This window comes from Trifolium pratense, linkage group LG4, assembly GCF_020283565.1.
Source record: "Trifolium pratense cultivar HEN17-A07 linkage group LG4, ARS_RC_1.1, whole genome shotgun sequence".
Taxonomy (NCBI): domain Eukaryota; kingdom Viridiplantae; phylum Streptophyta; class Magnoliopsida; order Fabales; family Fabaceae; genus Trifolium; species Trifolium pratense.
Window position 1 is genome coordinate 31,037,464 of NC_060062.1, and position 23,771 is coordinate 31,061,234.

Consider the following 23,771-nt stretch of genomic DNA (forward strand, 5'->3'; position numbering starts at 1 on the left):
TTTGCGGTTTCAAAAATATAACTATTGTTTTCAAAAATATATCACTGCTGCCGCAATTCTAGAAGCCCTAATTTTGTCTTGAAGCCCAAGTCGTTCTACTACTATAAATACGAAGGCAAGCATATGGTTTCAAGCATCTAAAATCGTGTTCTTACAAAGCATGTGTTTTAGGGATTTTAGAGTGTTAATTGTGAGCCTTTCTTGTGTCTCATTGATGCAAGCTTAGGACCTGAGTGTTATTGAGTTGTAAGTGTGAACTTCTCCTAAGCTTTGAAGTACGGAGATTGTTCTATTGTGTTGTGTGGTTTACTCGCAAGCTTTTAAGCAAGAGTGAATCCTAGTTTTTAGGAGTGTGTCTCCAATCGTTGTAATCGTCTGAGTTGAATAGCAGCGCTGTCTGTGTTGCTAAGGTAGGAATTGGGACGGGGTCTCATATCTAGGAGTTCCTAGGTAGAAGGGTCATTGGGTAGTGATTAAGTGAGAAGTTGTAAACGGGTGAGTTTAACTTCGAAGTAATACTGCTGATAGTGGACTTCATTCCTGGATTGGTATCCCCCAGAGTAGGCTTTAGGCTGAACTGGGTTAACAACTCTTGTGTGTTATTTACTTTACTGTTTGTATTGTTTTATGTTATTTGCTCTGTTTATAGACAAGTGTTGGCGCACCAGTAACAACATCTGTCTACAACAGACAAGTGTTGCTACACCTTGAGCAACACCTGTCCACTGTGTGCCAGGAATTTCAATTTTTATACTTGATGAATGCCACTTGAAAGAAGAGGAAAAGTAAGGGTTGGAGAGAGATCAAAATTTAAAAACCATTGGACCATAGAAGTTTTACAACTGGAGAAAGAAACAGGGACCAATTATGAATTGAAGGGAATGAAAATGGAAAAAGGAAGAAGAGGTTTGTGTTGTGGAAGATAACGCTATACCAAAAAAAAACTAAGGAGAGAAAAAAATAAAGACGCTTGTGTGAGAGTGTGAGAGCACGTGTTGAGAAAATAGAAGCAACACGTCATTCGCTATGCTTCGTGAAATATCATCTCGAGAAATCCAGCATTGCTCTATAAGTAAGAGCCGTGCTATATATAGCGAAAGATTTCGCTCGTAAAATTTCACGAATTGCAGTTTACTGTATATTTCACTTGTATTTCTCTAAGTTATTGAATACTGAAAACAACTCTGCAACTACGCTGTTGTTTCTCTCTCTTTACAAAACTACAAACCCTTCACTCTTGGGCAACGAAACAGATCTAACCAGATTCATCTTCTTGTTGTTGCTTTGGTTCTACAATTTTGGAGCAGATTTGCATTTATCTTTGAAGAAGAAACACTTAATTTTGTGCCAAATTGAAGTGATGGAGAAACAAATTTGTCAGATGAGAAAAATGGTAGTTTAGGAGTGATTTTTGTACTTGATGAATGTCAGTTGAAAGAAGAGGAAAAATAAGGGTTGAAGAGAGATCAAAATTTAAAACCATTGGAACATAGAAGTTTTACAACTAGAGAAAGAAACAGAGACCAATTATGAATTGAAGGGAATGAAAATGGAAAAAGGAAGAAGAGGTTTGAATTGTGGAAGATAACGCTTTACCAAAAAAAAAAAAACTAAGGAGAGAAAAAAATAAAGACGCTTGTATGAGAGCACACGTTGAAAAAATAAAAGCAACTCGTCATTTGCTATGCTTCGTGAAATATCCTCTCGCGAAATCTAGCATTTCTCTACAAGAAGGATCTTTTATGCCGGTGTAAAAAATTTAAGGGTCTTGTTAACATGTGCCCTAAGGGCACATATGGCACATGTTAAAAATATAAAAGTAGAAATATTCTCTTAAATTTTCTGTAATTAATTTGTGATCAAATTTTAAAAGTAAAGTAAATGCATTAATTATGATAAAATATTTTCTTTTTTGAATCACTAACATGTGCCTTAGGACACATGTTGAAGGTGTGAAAACACAAGAAGGGGGGGGTTGAATTGTGTTTTAGCTAAGTTAAAACTTTTTCAAGTTCTTAACTCAACTACGTTCGCAGCGGATAAATAACACAAATAATAACAAGAGAGAGAGAGAGAGAGAAATCACACAAGCAGTTTATACTGGTTCCTCTCACAAAACGAGAGTAGTCCAGTCCCCTTGCACTTCCAAGGGAGTTCACTATAATCACACAAGATTACACCTGCTCAAGCACACAAGCAAGAGACTTCTCAACAATGCTCAAGCACACAAGCAAGAGACTTCACACTTAAGCACACAAGCTTAAGTTTCCTCAAGTAATAGTAAAATGTATAAAAATATACAAGTGCTCTTAGATGAACCTAAAGAGAGCAAATACAAATAATACAGAGTATTTGACTAAAGTGCAAAAACACTTGATGAAAGGTTCAGAGCTTGTATACACAGAGTTCAGAGTTTGTTCAGCGCACGTTCAATTCTTGATAAATTGTATATATGTTGTAGCTGAATCTTCTAGTATATATACTACTAGAAGAGAGTCGTTGCAAAAAGAACCGTTGGAGTTGATAATCTTTTGTCTTCAAGCAGTCTGTCTTGATGCAGTTTGGTTGTATCCAAAACTAAGAAAGAGTTTCAGGTACTTTGACTACAGCAGAGAAGACTTTCCTTATTCAGCTAACAAAAACTGAAGACCCACGTTCTCAAGATAGAACAGACAAACAGAGGGTAGCTGAACTGATCAGGCTTGAAAGGTCCTTTTCTTCATTGGTAGAAGAGTTGACTTGCAAAGAGAATCTTCACAGATATCAAAAAGATCTTCAGACTTTGATGAAGCTTAGTAGTCAGTCAAGAAGTTCTGAAGACTCCATCCTCTGAAGGTTGTAACTTCTGAAGTCCAACATCTTCTGAGCGCTTGTGAACTTCTGAATTCACATCCTCTGAACTTCATATGATGCTTATATCTGCACACTTAAAATAAATTTTTAGTCCTTCCAATTGTTAATTAATACTTTGTTATCATCAAAACCTTTATAGATTTAGGGGCAAACATTTTTAAATCAATTTTGTTCCAACAATCTCCCCCTTTTTGATGATGACAAACATAAGTATTAATTGACAATTGTTGTTAAATTAACTTATCATGTTTCTCTTAGGTTTATGAGGTTTGCAAGCTCCCCCTAAGATTGATACTCCATAAAGTCTGAACTTTATGTTTTATCCATGATATTTTAATTTAGTATAAGATTAAGATAATTTGAAATAAAACAAGTTTCATATCTTTCTTCAGAGTGAGAGGTTTGCAAGCTCTCCCCCTAAGTCTCATAAGGCTAAGTTAAAATTGCACTCTTAACTTATCCTTACTTATGAAATTTATTTCAGTTTCAACTAACTCAGTCTCCACCTTGAAATACGTAAAACAACTTAAAAGTAACAACTTTTAATTTAACGGATAAAAGCGAGATAAAAGTGGTTTCAGTTTTGAACTTATCACTTATCAATTAATGCGTAACTACTCCCCCTTTTGTCATTATCAAAAAGTAAAAAAATTTATATAACCAAGGCAGTCAAAGAAAGAAGAGTGGTTGTTACAAAGGTGAAGTAATTTCAAAAACAAAAACCAACGCGCTCAAAGGTTTATAAAAGGTGAGCGAGTTAACATGCCTTCTTCACGGAAAAACAAGAATAAACAAGTGAAGCAAGAGAGATTGGGAATAATGAAAAGATTTAGTTTACGCATCGCAGAGTTTAAGAAAAAGAAAGATGACGAGCAACGCGAAAAAGATGAGAAGGATAAAGAAGACAACAAGAAGCCACAAGACACTGAGATAATAATCATCTCATCAGATTCTGAAGCTGAAGAGAATGAAGATGATGCTGACTATGTTGAGTTTTTGGCTAGCTATGTTCCAGAAGAGGAACAAGAAGAAGAAGAACAAGAGCAAAACCCGGATCCCATAGAAATATCATCAGATGATGCTGAGGAGAAATCAGAGATTTCTTCTGAGTTTTATCCATCTGATTAGGATTAGGTTGTCTTTTTCTTTTTCTTTGATTTACCAATGTACTCAACATTGTTGGAGCATTAATAAAAAAAATTTCGTTTTAAAAAGCATCTTGTGTTCTTGTGTTCTTATTTATCAAGAAAATATAAATATCAATTGAACATAAAAAAATAATCAAGCAAAACATAAACAAAACAACTTGAAATAGATAAACCAGGAAAAGTGTTCAGAAGATAAACAAGACAATAAAAAGAAAGCTTAAAAACAGGTGCATAGAATCCTAGGGTTTCTTAAGAAAGGCTAAGAGCTGGTCAAATTTGTCGTTCAAAGATCCCACGTTGGAAACCAGACCATCCACTTTGGATTCCAAGTTGAGGTGAGCTGTCCTTTGCCTTTCCAAACCTTCTTGCTGCTCCCTCAGAGCTTCTTGAAAGATTTGCAATTGATCAGCCACAACAGGAACTTGATCTTGAACCAAAGGCGCTTGTTCTTCAACCAAAGGTGCCTTGCCTTTATCAGAGGGTTCACCTTCCTCTGGGTAATCAATCATCAGTACATCCTCTTGATTCTGAACAGCAAGCACATCATCCTCTGAAATGTCCTCTGGTTGCAACTCATTTGCCAACTGAGCAACTCTTGCAGCAGCTTCTTCTAACCTTTCAGACTCAGACCTCTGAGCTTCAAGACTCTGAAACAGCTTGGAGTCTATCCAGATGACTTTGAAAGCGTTCAGACGTTGTTCAGCAGCAGCAAGTGCTTCCAGCTTAGCAAGTTCAAATCCAGCATGATTAAACATGGTTAACCTTTTCAATTCAGCCCTAGCCAGACTTTCCCTCATGAAGCTTATCACATCCAAGTCTCTTCTTCCAATCACAGCCTTAATTTCCTCAGCAGCACCATCCAAAGCATTGCAAATCCTTGCCTTAATGCTTGAAACTTCCAAATCCACATCAGTAGGACAAACTAGAAACCTGTCCTTTAGCAAAGATAATCTAACCAAGTCATCATGAAACTGAGTGGATAGATTACTAAAAGGGTTACATGTTGAGGGTGAAGGATTGGGAATGGTAGAGAGATTAGGTGTTTCAGTAGCAGGGTTGTCAATAATCACAACTTCTGCCTTTGAAGGCTTGGGAGCACAAGTGTGAATACGCTCAGGAGAAGCGTGTTCAGCACTTGGGTTAGGATGGGGTTCAGGGGTTGGTTCAGATGATGAGATGTCAGAAGTTGATTCAGGGTAAATATGGTCAGGAGATGGTTCAGGAGATTTATATTCAGGGGTTGGTTCGGGAGCAGGTTGTTCAGGGGTTGGTTCAGGAGCAAGTTGTTCAGGGGTTGGTTCAGGAGAGGGTTGTTTGATAGGAGAGGTTTGTTCAGCATTTGGAATATCTGGTTGAGGTTCAGATGGTGGAATGTCAGGTGATAGTTGTTGTGGTTGAGGTAGAGGTGATTTTGGTTTAGGAGATGAGCTAGATTTGTGGGTTTCATGAGAAAGAGGTTGATTATTGAGAGGGTCAGGGCTCAGATGTTTTTCTAGTTCAGAAAGAGGGTTGTCAGAGGTTGGAATATCAGAGGTTGGTAAAATAGTTCTGAGAGGTTTGGTGTAACCTAATCCAATCTCATTTTCATTAAAGACATACTTAGTAGACTTACCTTTACCTTTAGGAGTAGGAGCAGGTCTTTTCTTCAAACGAGCAGCCAGAGACTCTTCATCAGATTCAGTTTCCGATTCAGAGGATTCACTTTCCTCACTATCCTCTTCATCATCAACAATGATAGGCTCCTTTGATGATGGTGCAGCAGCTTTTCCAGTCAAAGCTTCATGTTTCCTCTTTGTTCTTTGCTCAGCAGTAGCTTCTTCTACCTTAACCTTCTTCTGAGCCAGAAGATCTGGTTTTTCTTGTTCAGCTTTCCTCTTTGGTTTCCTCTTAGGATTATACATGTTTACAGGAGCTGGAGGGACCATACTCCTATCAACAGTATATCCTTCTTTTCTCAGAACTTCCAGATAGTCTTGGATGATGTGCTCAACATCCATTTCAGAAATTACTGGATATCCATCCACATACAGACGATCTTCAAGACTAGCTGTAAACTCTTGTGGAGGTGGAACCACTTTGGATGAAATGAGACGCATCTTGGTGAGGAAGCTGGCATTCAGAATTTCAGGAGTGAATTTCTTTTCAACAAGTTCCGGATGAAACTTCTTCAGATTCTCAACAACATGACCTTGATATAGAAGGTCTGAGAGTAATCTTGGATAGGCTATAGCTGTCTTCCTCTGAGATTTGCTTAAGAAGATTGCCTCACAGATCCTCTCAAAGAAATATTCTCCCAGATTCACCTTCATTTCTTTCAGAAGAAAGTAGATCAGATGACGATGAGTCCAGGAAATGGTATCAGTACCACCAACTCTTGGACTGATAGAAGCTAGTATGATCTTGAAAAGTACTCTGCAGACGTCAGTCAAACCCTTGACTTTACCCTTCAGTTTCAAATCTGTACACATCAGAGCCAGAAGATCATCTCTGTACCTAGTGTCCTTCTCAAAAACATCCAACTCTATCCCAGAGTTATCTAAACCAAGCAGCGCATTAAAGTGAATAGGTGAGAAAGCTAGGTTCATACCACAGATGTTAGACCTAATTTGTTTCCCAATGAATTCCAATAAACCCATTTCTTTCCTAGATTTACCTTTTAAACTAGGATTTCTCTCAATAGCAGCACGTTCTTCTTCCTTAGCTTCATGCTTGTCAAAAACTTTAGCTTTCATCCAGAATTTCTTCAAGAGATCTGGGTAAATAGGACCATTTAACATGCTGAAGTATTTATCCCAACCTTGAGCGGAGAAGTAATGTTTCACATCAAACCCATTTGCCTTTATACTGTCGAAGTCGATCATCTTTTCAGAAAGGAATATGAGCTCAGATTCTGGAAACTCCATCTCGTTCCCAACGATTTGGAGATTTTTGAACATAAAAGGTGGAATCTTTGTTGACGACGAAGACGAAGGTCCAGCCATTGTTGGAGATAGGGTAGGGTTTGGAAAACTAACGAGAGAGAAAGAAAGTTTGTTGGAGGTTTAGAGAGAATATGAAAGTGTAGGTTGTGAGAGTGAGAAGTGTGCAAGTGTATTGTGTAAGTTTTATTTAAATGCACACAGTTATCACGAAAATAGCAAATTTGGGAAGTTACGCTAATTGACAGAAAGTTGAATACCAAAAGTCATCATTAACCACCCACTACCTGACACACGTAGACCACGTGCAGAAATTTACTCGGTAACTGCTATTTTAATGGACAACTGTTCAGCAGTGAATACTAAACGTTTCCCACTTAAATAGTTCAGAGCCTCTGAGTTATTTAAAATTCTCTATCAGAGTCAAGTACTTCAGAGCTTGTGTTTCAGATGTTCTGACTCATAAGTTCTGATATACATAACCTCTTACACTTTAAATGCCAAAAAAAATTTTCATTCAGAGATTGAAAACATGTTCAGATGTTTCTTTATAAAATCAAATCTTTCAACAGGTAAGGCTTTAGTAAATATGTCAGCCCATTGATTTTCAGTATCAACAAACTTAATATCTATAATGCCTCTCTGAACATAATCTCTGATAAAATGGTGTTTAATTTCAATATGTTTGGCTCTAGAGTGTAGGATAGGATTTTTAGATAAATGAATGGCTGCAGTATTATCACAATATAAAGGAATATTGTTACTGCTTACCTGATAATCTTCTAACTGATATTTTAACCAGAGTAGTTGTGTACAACACTTAGCTGCTGAAATGTATTCTGCTTCTGCTGTAGACAAAGCTATAGTAGTTTGTCTCTTACTAGCCCAGGAGATAAGGTTTTCACCAACAAATTGACAATTGCCACTTGTGGATTTTCTTTCAATTTTATCTCCAGCATAGTCAGCATCACAGAATCCATTTAGCACATAATCATTGGATTTCTTATAGAGAAGTCCAAGATTAGTTGTTCCCTTCAGATATCTAAAGATTCTCTTTACAGCTGTAAGATGAGATTCTCTAGGATCTGACTGGAATCTTGCACATAAGCATACACTGAATAAAATATCTGGTCTAGAGGCTGTCAGATAGAGTAAGGAACCAATCATACCTTTGTAGACCTTTTGATCTACTTTTCCTTCATCATCTGACTTGCTCATGTTGGTGGTTGAGTGCATAGGAGTGTTCATTATCTTGCAGTCATCTAGATTGAATTTCTTCAGAAGTTCCTTTGTATATTTTGATTGATGAACATAAGTTCCTTCCTTCTTCTGATTGATTTGAATTCCAAGAAGGAATTTCAATTCTCCCATCATGCTCATTTCAAATTCATCCTGCATTATCTTAGAAAAATTCTTGCACAAGGAAGCATTAGTTGAACCAAAAATAATATCATCAACATAAATTTGAATGATTAAAATATCTTCTTTGGTTGTTTTTCTAAAGAGTGTGCAGTCAACCTTTCCTTTTTCAAAACCTTTTTCAAGAAGGAAATTACTGAGTCTATCATACCAAGCTCTTGGAGCTTGTTTCAGACCATACAGTGATTTCTTCAATTTAAAAACATGTTCTGGGTTTGAGATATCTTCAAAACCAGGAGGTTGCTTAACATACACTTCTTCAGAAATAAAACCATTTAAGAAGGCACTTTTAACATCCATCTGATACAAGGTTATTCCATGATTAACAGCATAGGATAGAAGTAACCTGATTGCTTCAAGTCTAGCAACTGGTGCAAAGGTTTCAGTATAGTCAATCCCCTCTTGTTGACTATAACCTTGTGCAACCAATCTAGCCTTGTTTCTTACCACTTCACCTTGTTCATTCAGCTTGTTTCTGAATACCCATTTTGTTCCAATAATGTTCTTGTGTGAAGGCTTAGGCACTAGAGTCCACACATCATTCCTTTGAAATTGATTCAGCTCTTCTTGCATTGCTACAATCCAAGCATCATCCTTCAGAGCTTCATCAATCTTTGAAGGTTCCATCATTGAGATAAGACCAACTAATGACTCCTCATTTCTCAGTTGAGATCTTGTCTTCCTTGGACTATCCTTGTTGCCTAATATCAGTTCCTCTGGATGTGATGATTTGTATTTGAAAGTATTTCTTGGGGGCTCATCATCTTCAGACTCATCAACATCAGGTTCAGCAGATACTTCAGTTCTTGGTTGTTCAGAGTCTGTAGGAACTATTGTGTTCAGAGGTACTTCAGAGAATGGATGTTCTGAGTAGTTTGGAATATCTGAATATTGATCCTCTGATACCTGAAATCTAGACAAACCTTCCACAAGCTCTGACACTTGGTCAGGCTCTTTGTCATCAAATTTGACATGCATAGTTTCTTCCACAGTATGTGTTTCAGAAATATACAGTCTGTATGCTTTTGAGCGCTCAGAGTATCCTATAAAGATACCCTTATAGCCTCTAGCATCAAATTTCTTAGATGGACTTTGTTATTTAAGATGTAACACGTACATCCAAACTGATGAAAATAAGAAATATCAGGTTTTCTTCCTTTGAACAATTCATAAGCAGTTTTGTTCAACTTAGATCTGATATAGATTCTATTTTGAACATAACATGCTGTGTTTACAGCTTCTGCCCATAAAAACTTTGCTACATTTGTTTCATGCATCATGGTTCTGGCCATTTCTTGCAGAGTTCTATTCTTCCTTTCTACAACCCCATTTTGTTGAGGAGTTCTAGGAGAAGAGAATTCATGCAGAATGCCATATTTTTCACAAAAGTTTTCAAAAGGTTCATTTTCAAATTCTCCACCATGATCACTTCTAACTTTTAAAATAGTGTAGCCTTTTTCATTTTGAATTTGTTTGCAGAAGATGCTAAACTCATCATAAGCTTCATCTTTTGTTCTTAGGAATTTTACCCAAGTCCATCTACTGTAGTCATCAACAATCACTAATCCATACTTCTTTCCATTGATAGAGGCAGTGTGAACTGGCCCAAAAAGATCAATGTGAAGAAGTTCCAATGGTCTTGAGGTAGAGACAATGTTCTTAGGTTTAAAAGATGATTTTGTAATCTTTCCTTTTTGACATGAACCACAAAGTGTGTTTGAGTGATATTTGATTTTAGGTAAACCTCTGACAAGGTCAAGCTTACTAAGCTTAGAGATTAACCTCCAGTTAGCATGGCCTAACCTCTTATGCCAGATCCATTTTTCTTCACTCAAGGTCAAAAGACACATCACTTTTTGTTCATTCAAATCAGAAAGATTAATTTTATAAACATTGTTCTTTCTCAGACCTTTGAATATCATGGAGTTATCAGATTGTTTAGACACAGTACATGATTCCTTATTAAAGACAACTACATAACCATTGTCGCAAAATTGACTTATGCTCAATAGGTTATGTTTGAGTCCATCCACTAACCAAACATCATTAATAGATAGGGAAGAATTACCTACTGTACCTGTACCTATTATCTTTCCCTTTTGATTACCTCCAAAGCCAACAGATCCTCCTTCTTTCATAGTCAGCTTAGAAAATAGTTGTTTGTCACCAGTCATATGCCTTGAACATCCACTATCCAAATACCATGAATGATTCATGATACTTCTTTGAGTGGCAGGCTGTATGAGAAACAACTTTAATCATTGCGATAGAACTCTTCATCAAGGTTAATGATAAAGTCATCCCAGTATTCTTCCTCTTCATTTTCCAAGTTCTGATTGTTAACTTGAGAACTTGTCAACCATGTGTCTAGGACATAAGCCCTTCTTCCTTTGCATAGGACTTGTTTCCATACTTTAGGTAAGACATATCCTTTCCTAGTTGGTAAATCTGAATGGTACATAATTTCAGCTTTTGGTACCCATCTTTGTTTGAAATTTGTTATTGTTCCAAGATTTGGATTGTTTATGATTCCAAGATTTGTATCTATTATCAATCCCATGTTCTGATTGATTATATCTACTGACTCTAGAATCATAAATAATCTGAGTCTTGTACTTCATCTGAGATTTGGAGTTAGAATTTTTCTTTTTAAAAACTTCTGATGTTTTAGGTTGACTAGCTTCAGGTACTGAAGTTCCTTTGAATCCAGAATTTGAAGTCTCAGATGTTGAAGCTTTCAGAACTTCTGAACTAATGTTCTCAGGTTCTGAACAACTTCTATCTTCTGAACTTTTCTTTCCAGATCCTGAGGAACTAGGTTCCTCTGAGCTGTCAGCTTCTAAATCACTCAGATCATCATTGTCATTTTCAACAATACCAGGATTCTTTCCCTCTTCACTTGGTGGAACAACATAATAAACCCAAGATTTTCCAACCTTTTTGGCAAAGGTCTTCAGCTTTGAATATGTTCTACCATATTCATAGCCAAGTCCTTCTCCTCTATGTCTTAAAACATTATAAATTCTATTAGCAGCTTTGCTCTTCCCAAGGTTGAGATGCACAAACTGTTGAAGAGCTATTTCCTGCTCATCAATAGGTTTGTGACAAACAGCACAACCCTTTTCAAAGTCATCTACTCTATTCAGAGTTTCTTGATATAGACCTTGAAAATGTTCTGCTTGCTCAGTCAGAGTGTTAAGCTTTTCTTGTAAAACTTTTTGTTTACTTAGCACTCTGAGATGTTTCTCAATGACCTTGTTAAGTGCAGTTATAAGTTGAGATTTAGAACAGTCAGAAAATACCTCATCAGTTACTTCTGAATCTGATTCTGATTCATCGTCTGAGTCTGCATCTGAGTCAGTTGAAGCCATCAGGGCTAGATTTGCCTCTTCTTCTTCCTCAACTTCTTCCTCAGATGATAGCTCTTCAAAGGTAGCCATCAGACTCTTTCTCAATTTACTCTTGAATTGTTGCTTCTTTGAGCTGTATCTTTTGCTTTTGTCTTTAGCAGACATTTCTGGACAATCAGCAATAAAGTGTCCTGCCTTCTTACAGTTGAAGCAGTTCTTCTGATCATCCTTTTTGCTGACAAAATTTCTGGAGCTGTTACCTCTGAAATTTCTTTTGTTAAATCTGTTCCATTGCTGAAACTTGGTGAATAAAGCAAACTCATCCTCATTCATCTCATCCTCTTGACCATCAGCAGAAGATTCTTCTTCAATATCAAGAAGCTGAGTCTTAAGAGCCTTAGAAGTAGTCTTAGTTGACTGTAAAGCCACTGACTTAGACTTCTTCTTAGTTTCTGAGTCAGCATCCAGAACCATCTCATGGCTTCTGAGATTGCTTATCAGAGCTTCAAGACTCAGAGTCTTGAGATTTTGAGCTTCCTCTATTGCAGTGACCTTGGGTCTCCAAGCAATAGGAAGACTTCTCAGAATCTTCTGAACATGGTCATAGGTGGAATAACTTCTCTTAAGAGCTTTAAGACCAGATACAAGGATTTGAAACCTTGTAAACATAGTCTCAATGTTTTCATCTTGTTGCATAGTGAATAGTTCATATTGCCTTATCAAAAGACTAGCTTTAGCCTCTTGAACCTTTTCATTACCATCATAGGTAGCACACATAGAATCAAAGATAGATTTAGCAGTAGACTTGTTCTCTATTCTGACATAATCCTCATGTCTAATAGCACCAACAACAATGTCCTTTACTCTATGATGCTTAGTGTAGGTTTTTAAGTTAGCTGGTGTGAGTAACTTTCTATGCTCAATGGACAACCTTCCATGTTCATTTAAGTTTTCAAAAGTTACTCCCAGCTCAACCAAATCCCACAACTCATGATCAATAGCAGTAATATTGCTATACAGTCTTTCCTTCCACCACTCAAATAATGATGCATCACCATTGAATATAGGGGCTTTTCTATTGCCACTATGATCATGTGATTCATTACTTAAGTAGTCATACCCAAAAGCATTTCTAGGACCACCACCAGCACCACTGGCCTCACCGGCTTCACCGGTTGTTCTAGTACTACTATCGTCTCCTCCAGACATAGTGTTCTCACAAGATCTTTACTGTCTCACTGTTAAGTGAAAGTAACAGACCAGGCGCTCTGATGCCAATTGAAGGTGTGAAAACACAAGAAGGGGGGGGGGGGTTGAATTGTGTTTTAGCTAAGTTAAAACTTTTTCAAGTTCTTAACTCAACTACGTTCGCAGCGGATAAATAACACAAATAATAACAAGAGAGAGAGAGAGAGAGAAATCACACAAGCAGTTTATACTGGTTCCTCTCACAAAACGAGAGTAGTCCAGTCCCCTTGCACTTCCAAGGGAGTTCACTATAATCACACAAGATTACACCTGCTCAAGCACACAAGCAAGAGACTTCTCAACAATGCTCAAGCACACAAGCAAGAGACTTCACACTTAAGCACACAAGCTTAAGTTTCCTCAAGTAATAGTAAAGTGTATAAAAATATACAAGTGCTCTTAGATGAACCTAAAGAGAGCAAATACAAATAATACAGAGTATTTGACTAAAGTGCAAAAACACTTGATGAAAGGTTCAGAGCTTGTATACACAGAGTTCAGAGTTTGTTCAGCGCACGTTCAATTCTTGATAAATTGTATATATGTTGTAGCTGAATCTTCTAGTATATATACTACTAGAAGAGAGTCGTTGCAAAAAGAACCGTTGGAGTTGATAATCTTTTGTCTTCAAGCAGTCTGTCTTGATGCAGTTTGGTTGTATCCAAAACTAAGAAAGAGTTTCAGGTACTTTGACTACAGCAGAGAAGACTTTCCTTATTCAGCTAACAAAAACTGAAGACCCACGTTCTCAAGATAGAACAGACAAACAGAGGGTAGCTGAACTGATCAGGCTTGAAAGGTCCTTTTCTTCATTGGTAGAAGAGTTGACTTGCAAAGAGAATCTTCACAGATATCAAAAAGATCTTCAGACTTTGATGAAGCTTAGTAGTCAGTCAAGAAGTTCTGAAGACTCCATCCTCTGAAGGTTGTAACTTCTGAAGTCCAACATCTTCTGAGCGCTTGTGAACTTCTGAATTCACATCCTCTGAACTTCATATGATGCTTATATCTGCACACTTAAAATAAATTTTTAGTCCTTCCAATTGTTAATTAATACTTTGTTATCATCAAAACCTTTATAGATTTAGGGGCAAACATTTTTAAATCAATTTTGTTCCAACACATGTTAGCTTTGGTAAAATATATTTTTTTTGGTATTCGGATAAAATATTTTTTTAGTCCTTATATTAATTTTGATCTATATTTAAAAATAATCCTTATATTTTTAAAATTGTGTAAAAAACCTTATACTAGTAAATTTTTCCGTTATCAAGTATGGTCATTTCTGTTTGTTTCACTAACGGAATGCTGATGTGGCAGTATGAGTTCTATTGTTTTAACGTGCTACCAATAATGTGGTGACACGTGTCATCACTTAAATTAAATAAAAAACCTAAAAACATGTAAAACAAAAAATTAAATAAAAAAAAAACACTAAAAAAAAAAAATTAAAGCAAAACACAATGGCTAAAATTTTGTTTACTTTTTTTTCTTTTTCAGATAGCCTACTTATTAAAATATACCAACTGAACTATAAGTTTACATCCACTAATTTTGCTTAATAGTCATTGTTAAAACACAAAATATTACTAATGAAATGATTAATGAGACATCTCCAATCGTAAGCAATGAAGGTATGAACCAACTTCCTTCTCTCATGAGTCATGAGCTATCCATGTGAAATTCTCAAATTACAACAAACTCATTAATTACTATGAGATCCTCTTGCTATATTTGAATAGTTGAGTCATTTAATTTGATCCCATCACCTGCGCCAAATATCACCTCATATAATGTTAACAATATCGAGTACTCTCAAATTTCATGTTTTTTTCATACAAATTCTAATATCTTCATAATGAACATGAACTTGGATATCTGCATCTCATAATTTTTTACATATATTTCTCATACATTTTTTTTATTCAACATCTTTCTCATACTTTAATTAATTTCTCTTGCTTTTCTCACTCTTTCACGTTTATTTCTTCTCTTTTGTATTCGATCCCTAATATTAAGCAGACAAAAAATTAATCAAGCAATTCCCGAATATTTTTTTATGATCAAATTAATGTTTATTATTACTTTAATTTTTGTATGTAATATAATTTTTTAAAAACTTTATATAACATAATTTTTTAACTGCCCACTCAAAAATAAAATTCTAGCATTGCTAACATCATGAGCTATACTAAAATATACGGTGAAATTTTCACTACTATATAATATGTATATCATGACTATATACTAAAATATAATGTAAAAGGAGTAACTCGAGTGGGAATATTTTGTTAATGCGAGAATACAAGAAGCGATTCGAGTGCAAACACTTTGTTAATGTGAGAAATGATAACAATCAATATTAACCGTGAGATTAAAATCAATAGTTTGCATTTAAAATGCATTCTTAATTACAAGTTGGTCATCTATGTTTAAAAAGTTTTAAATTGGTATTTTACGTTACTGATGTCAACATTATTGAAGCAATAATTCAAGTTTAAGAAGTTAGTTACAATGTTGGTTAGTTTGTTACTTGTGTTGTAAGTAACTACCTATTGAGTTAGTTAAGAATAACCATAGTTAGTTAGATTGAATGTGTATATAAGCACATTAGTCATTGTAATTTGTAACACAATCTCATAACCTTGATCAATAATAATTCTCCCTTTACTCTCTCAATTTTCATCATTCTTTCATTATTAATTTCCCTCATTCTCTTTTCATGTTCTAACAACTGGTATCAGAGCCTCAAGGTTCTTGGCATTAAAGATTCAAGAAAGATCACTGTGTAGCAGAGGCTTGAAGATGACAAGCCAATTGGAAACTCTGAGCAACAGTTTTGGAGGAAAACTTCCAATTCTTGATGGTTCCAACTGGGATATATGGAACAAGCAGATGAAAGTCATCTTTGGCTTTCAAGAAGTGCAAGATGTGGTAGAAACTGGTGTGACTCCACTACCAGCAGATGCAAATGAGAATCAGAGGACTGCACACAGAAATTCCAAGAAGAAAGACTTCAAGGCTATGTTCTTTATCCATCAATGTGTTGATGTGATAAACTTTCAGAAGATTGAGAATGCTGGGTCTGCAAAAGAGTGTTGGGATATTCTTGCTAAGTGTCATGCATGAAGGGAATGAGAAATTGAAGAAAGATCGATTGCAGACATGGAAGAGAAAGTTTGAATTGCTTCAGATGGAAGATACTGAAACAATCACTGCCTACTTCAACAGAATCACCAATATTTCAAATCAGATAAGAAGCTGTGGAGAAACATTGGCTGATGCAACTATTGTTGAAAAGGTAATACGAACCCTAGCTCCAAAGTTTGATTTCATTACTGTTGCAATCATGGAATCCAAATATATAAGCACTATGACATTGGATGAATTGTAATGTTCTTTGGAATCACATGATCAAAGACTGAGTGAAAGACAGAAAGATAGGGATGCATATCAGGAACTGCAAGCTCATGCAATTAAGAAAGGCAATGGTAAATGGAAAGGGAAAGATAAGGTTCATAAAGACAGCAATCACCAAGATACTTCAAAGAAGAACAGTGATCAAGGAGAATCATCACATCAGAATAATGGTTCAAATCAAGAAAAGAAGGGAAAAGTGAATTTGAAAAAGATTCAATGTTACAATTGTCAGAAATATGGTCATTTTGCAAAAGATTGCAGAGGCAAGAAGGTTCCAAGGTATGGAGGAAAGAATAAGGCTGAAGCACATATTGCTCAGGAAGATAGTGACTCAGAGGTTGATCCAACACTATACATGGAAACCACTACAGATGATGAAAATCATCAAGAACATTGGTATCTTGACACAGGTTGCAGCAATCACATGACAAGCCATAGAGATTGGCTAATCAACTTCAACAGTTCATCAAAAACTAAAATAAGGTTTGCAGACAATAGAACAATTCCAGCTGAAGGAGTAGGTGATGTGTTGATCAAAGGCAAGAAAGGAAATCAAGCCATCATCACTGGTGTTCTATATGTACCAGACATGAAAACAAATTTACTAAGTATGGGACAACTACTAGAGAAGGGATTCATTATGCATATGGAGAATAACATCATGGAAGTATATGATTCTCAGAACAACACTATTCTGAGAGCCCCTCTCTCTCTCAAAATAGAACATTCCAAGTTAGCTTGACTGCAAATCAATCCCAATGTCTGGCTACAATAAAGATCAATGACCAAGCTTGGTTATGGCATCTGAGGTATGGTCATCTCAACTTTAAAAGCTTTAGTTATCTGCAAAACAATGAACTGGTCAATGGATTACCTGCAATTAAGATCCCTAGAAATATATGTCAACATTGCTTGTTAGGCAAGCAAGCCAGAAAATATTTTGTCAAGGATATTGCAATGAGAGCTAAGCAGTTACTTGATATAGTGTACACAGATGTATGTGGTCCATTTGACACTTGTGTGAGAGTGTGAGAGCACGTGTTGAGAAAATAGAAGCAACACATCATTCGCTATGCTTCGTGAAATATCATCTCGAGAAATCCAGCATTGCTCTATAAGTAAGAGCCGTGCTATATACAGCGAAAGATTTCGCTCGTAAAATTTCACGAATTGCAGTTTACTGTATATTTCACTTATATTTCTCTAAGTTATTGAATACTGAAAACAACTCTGCAACTACGCTGTTGTTTCTCTCTCTTTACAAAACTACAAACCCTTCACTCTTGGGCAACGAAACAGATCTAACCAGATTCATCTTCTTGTTGTTGCTTTGGTTCTACAATTTTGGTGCAGATTTGCATTTGTCTTTGAAGAAGAAACACTTAATTTTGTGCCAAATTGAAGTGATGGAGAAACAGATTTGTCAGATGAGAAAAATGGTAGTTTAGGAGTGATTTTTGTACTTGATGAATGTCAGTTGAAAGAAGAGGAAAAGTAAGGGTTGAAGAGAGATCAAAATTTAAAACCATTGGACCATAGAAGTTTTACAACTAGAGAAAGAAACAGGGACCAATTATGAATTGAAGGGAATGAAAATGGAAAAAGGAAGAAGAGGTTTGAATTGTGGAAGATAACGCTTTACCAAAAAAAAAAACTAAGGAGAGAAAAAAATAAAGACGCTTGTGTGAGAGCACGCGTTGAGAAAATAAAAGCAACTCGTCATTCGCTATGCTTCGTGAAATATCCTCTCTCGAAATCCAGCATTTCTCTACAAGAAGAATCTTTTATGCCGGTGTAAAAAATTTAAGGGTCTTGTTAACATGTGCCCTAAGGGCACATGTTAAAAATATAAAAGTAGAAATATTCTCTTAAATTTTCTGTAATTAATTTGTGATCAAATTTTAAAAGTAAAGTAAATGCATTAATTATGATAAAATATTTTCCTTTTTTAATCACCAACATGTGCCTTAGGACACATGTTAGCTTTTCCCAAAATCTAAATCCATTTTAACTTTAGGATAAAATATTTTTTTTTTTGGTATTCGGATAAAATATTTTTTAGTCCTTATATTAATTTTGATCTATATTTAAAAATAATCCTTATATTTTTAAAATTGTGTAAAAAACCTTATACTAGTAAATTTTTCCGTTATCAAGTATGGTCATTTCTGTTTGTTTGACTAACGGAATGCTAATGTGGCAGTATGAGTTCTATTGTTTTAACGTGCTACCAATAATGTGGTGACACGTGTCATCACTTAAATTAAATAAAAAACCTAAAAACATGTAAAACAAAAAATTAAATAAAAAAAAAACACTAAAAAAAAAATTAAAGCAAAACACAATGGCTAAAATTTTGTTTACTTTTTTTTCTTTTTCAGATAGCCTACTTATTAAAATATAATATCCTACCAACTGAACTATAAGTTTACATCCACTAATTTTGCTTAATAGTCATTGTTAAAAAACAAAATATTACTAATGAAATGATTAAAGAGACATCTCCAATCGTAAGCAATGAAGGTATGAACCAACTTCCTTCTCTCATCAGCTATCCATGTGAAATTCTCAAATTACAACAAACTCATTAATTACCATGAGATCCTCTTGCTATATTTGAATAGTTGAGTCATTTAACTTGACCCCATCACCTGCGCCAAATATCACCTCATATAATGTTAACAATATCGAGCAAGTTTGTCAGAACCGGACCGGTCATCGAACCGGCGAGCTCACCGGTTCAAGGTTCAATTGGTCGGACCGGGTTCAATCGAGGTCGAACCGTTTTTAATTAAATATATATGTTAATTAATATATAAATAAAAATATATGAATAATTGCTCAATATTTCATAATTTCACACATTAAAAAGATAAAATATCACAAGTCAAAATAAAATAAAATATATAATTCAAACCAAATGAAAAATAGATGAAAAACAAAAATCTTTCTTATTCCTACGACGTCGTTGTTTTGTTTCATTTTTTTAAAAAAAAAAGTTAAAACGACGTCGTTTTGCCCTATTTTTTTTAAAAAAAATAAAAATCTGCAAAACCGCTTGAACCGTCCGGCCGGTTCACCGGTTCGTCCCGGTTCGACCCGGTTCATGCGGTTTTTTGCCGGTCGATTTCCTATCAGTTTTTTGCTCAAAACCGAACCGTTTTTATGACCGGTTCACGATCCGACCGGTCCGACCGGCCGGTCCGGTCCGGCTTTGATAACCTTGATATCCAGTACTCTCAAATTTCATGTTTTTTTCATATAAATTCTAATATTTCATAATGAACATGAACTTGGATATCCGCATCTCATAATTTTTTACATATATTTCTCATACATTTTTTTTATTCAACATTTTTCTCATACTTTAATTAATTTCTCTTGCTTTTCTCACTCTTTCACGTTTATTTCTTCTCTTTTGTATTCGATCCCTAATATTAAGCAGACAAAAAATTAATCAAGCAATTCCCGAATATTTTTTTATGATCAAATTAATGTTTATTATTACTTTAATTTTTGTATGTATTATGATAAAATATTTTCTTTTTTGAATCACTAACATGTGCCTTAGGACACATGTTAGCTTTGGTAAAATATATTTTTTTTGGTATTCGGATAAAATATTTTTTTAGTCCTTATATTAATTTTGATCTATATTTAAAAATAATCCTTATATTTTTAAAATTGTGTAAAAAACCTTATACTAGTAAATTTTTCCGTTATCAAGTATGGTCATTTCTGTTTGTTTCACTAACGGAATGCTGATGTGGCAGTATGAGTTCTATTGTTTTAACGTGCTACCAATAATGTGGTGACACGTGTCATCACTTAAATTAAATAAAAAACCTAAAAACATGTAAAACAAAAAATTAAATAAAAAAAAAACACTAAAAAAAAAAATTAAAGCAAAACACAATGGCTAAAATTTTGTTTACTTTTTTTTCTTTTTCAGATAGCCTACTTATTAAAATATACCAACTGAACTATAAGTTTACATCCACTAATTTTGCTTAATAGTCATTGTTAAAACACAAAATATTACTAATGAAATGATTAATGAGACATCTCCAATCGTAAGCAATGAAGGTATGAACCAACTTCCTTCTCTCATGAGTCATGAGCTATCCATGTGAAATTCTCAAATTACAACAAACTCATTAATTACTATGAGATCCTCTTGCTATATTTGAATAGTTGAGTCATTTAATTTGATCCCATCACCTGCGCCAAATATCACCTCATATAATGTTAACAATATCGAGTACTCTCAAATTTCATGTTTTTTTCATACAAATTCTAATATCTTCATAATGAACATGAACTTGGATATCTGCATCTCATAATTTTTTACATATATTTCTCATACATTTTTTTTATTCAACATCTTTCTCATACTTTAATTAATTTCTCTTGCTTTTCTCACTCTTTCACGTTTATTTCTTCTCTTTTGTATTCGATCCCTAATATTAAGCAGACAAAAAATTAATCAAGCAATTCCCGAATATTTTTTTATGATCAAATTAATGTTTATTATTACTTTAATTTTTGTATGTAATATAATTTTTTAAAAACTTTATATAACATAATTTTTTAACTGCCCACTCAAAAATAAAATTCTAGCATTGCTAACATCATGAACTATACTAAAATATACGGTGAAATTTTCACTACTATATAATATGTATATCATGACTATATACTAAAATATAATGTAAAAGGAGTAACTCGAGTGGGAATATTTTGTTAATGCGAGAATACAAGAAGCGATTCGAGTGCAAACACTTTGTTAATGTGAGAAATGTAACAATCAATATTAACCGTGAGATTAAAATCAATAGTTTGCATTTAAAATGCATTCTTAATTACAAGTTGGTCATCTATGTTTAAAAAGTTTTAAATTGGTATTTCACGTTACTGATGTCAACATTATTGAAGCAATAATTCAAGTTTAAGAAGTTAGTTACAATGTTGGTTAGTTTGTTACTTGTGTTGTAAGTAACTACCTATTGAGTTAGTTAAGAATAACCATAGTTAGTTAGTTAAGAAAAAACAGAAATCCAAGATTATATGTGCAAATTTTGGAAGTTTATGGTGTGCAGCTGCATACCTCGGATCTATGTAGCTCCGCCACTGGTTGTGGTTTTCTTTTACCAAAAATAGAAATATAATTTTTTGTATTAATATTTAATATATAAATGTAAAAGCAACTTTATCGATTTATACATTAAATTTTATACCTTCAACATTGTAATAGATGACTACATCTTCAATTTAATATTTTTACGCCGAAACAAATATAATTATAGTATATACATGTCTGTTAAAAAAAAATATAGCATACACATGTATTTTATAAAAATATCAAAGGTATTTCAATAATTTCATTTTTTTTCGGGATGAATCGTGGTCCACCTCATACTACAGTCAATTTTGGCACTGACTGCATTTAAAATATTGTATGTTGTTGGGTGTTTAAGCACCAATCTACTACACCAGAGCACCGCCAATATATTGGAAGCGGTGCACCTTTTATTTTATATTTATTATTCCAACATGTTGTCATGGTTTCATTGTTTGTAGATATACTAATACCAAGAGCATGTGCAATGCACAAGGACAAATTTTTCTACATAAGAAGTATCCATCAAATTAGTTTAATTATACTATTAAACTATTAATAAAATTTAATCTATAGAAGGGTTTGAACCGACACCCTTGAGGATCAAACCATTGTCTTGAACATGGCTTCATATGTCGAATATGGCTTCACATGTAAGGTATTTATTTAGCAATTACAAGAACAAAATTTCTTGTTAATTTGTTAGTAAGAAATAATCTCAAGAAACAAGGAAATTGTTTAACATCTAAAACACGAAAGATAAAACTATAATACACTCTGAATCTCATTAAAATTTTGAGTATAGCAATATATGTAATCCCTCCTACTAAATTCTAGTGAAGAGGAATTGCGAAGTATAGTAATTGAAAATTAAACTTGAAAGAAAATAGAAACAAAAACAAAACCATGGCATTTAGTGCTCTCCTAAGGCATGAAAAAATTGTGAATGTCATTGTGAAAAATTGTCAAAACTTTATCACTCCACTTTAAAAAATGTCAATTTTAAGTTGGATTTGTTTGGGCGATTACAAATTTAAATCATAATCGGTTTAAAATATGCAACTTACCTATTATGTCTTGAGTGATCTTGAGAGGTGAGTGCCAGCTAATGAGGATCCATTCTTGAGAAGCCAAAAGCCTCTAATTTGGATCCTAGATGGTTGTACTCAAATTTGAACGAGTCTGATGCTTGTATGAGTGAGATGATATGCTTGAAGTTCTCAGTAACAAATGTCCATTTCACTGATCTTACTTTTGACTGTAAGGTAGTTTTGTTCGAGGGCAAGCAAAGACTCAAGCATGAAGAAATTTGATAAGCATATTTTATGCCTACTCAAGCATAATTTAAGCATATTTCGAGGGCAAGCATATCTTACTCAAGCATATTTTAAGCATATTTCGAGGGCAAGCAAAGACTCACTAATCCATTTTGTGCTTTTTTTTTTTTTTTTTTTTGGTTTTTCACCACCAGTTGAATCTGGTTCGAGGGTCAGTTCTGACATCAAGTGGTTCCAGCCCCCTCCCGATCGCAGTTGCGGGGGATCGATCCGCAGTGCTCCCTAACAAGTTCAGCGTCAATCACCACTGAACCAACTAACGATTGATAGTCATTTTGTGCTTTATATTTAAGTATTTTGGACTAGCTAACAACCTTTTTGCTTTATTTTCATCTCCAGATAGCTACAAGTATAAGATCCTCCACTTCGGTGCATCCAGTCGAGCACAAGATAAACTCATTACAAAGACACAAACACGAGCAAAAAAATTAGCCTTCGTAGGTAACCTATCGACAATGAAGTGCCACACAAAGTAGAAACCTTTGTTGACGGGACAAACTTATTCCAAATGAGATCACAATGAGTAGACAATTTTTTCGATGTCAAAAGAGTCAAGATATAATAGGCAGCACTAACTAAATAACCTGCTTAAGAATCCAGTAACCACCAACTTAACACTCACTATTCCCACCCACTATCCACCTGACCATCCTCATTCCATATTTAGCGGTCATGACCTTAAACCAAGACACGAGTTTCAATGCTAAGTAGGGATGACAATGAGTGCCCTATTCAAACTCACACTCATACATTCGGGTGCCACCCAAACTCAAACTCAGTCAACTCGGATTTTGTCCGTTGACTTGGGTTTGAGTTCGGATGAGTCTATCGAGTTTGGGTTTTCCTATCATCCATAATGCTAAGTTTTTCAATTGTGCCCCTAACTATTATTGTATACACTATTTTTTAAAAAATGAACATAATAAATTATAGGATTAATTTAGTAACAGTGTCATTTC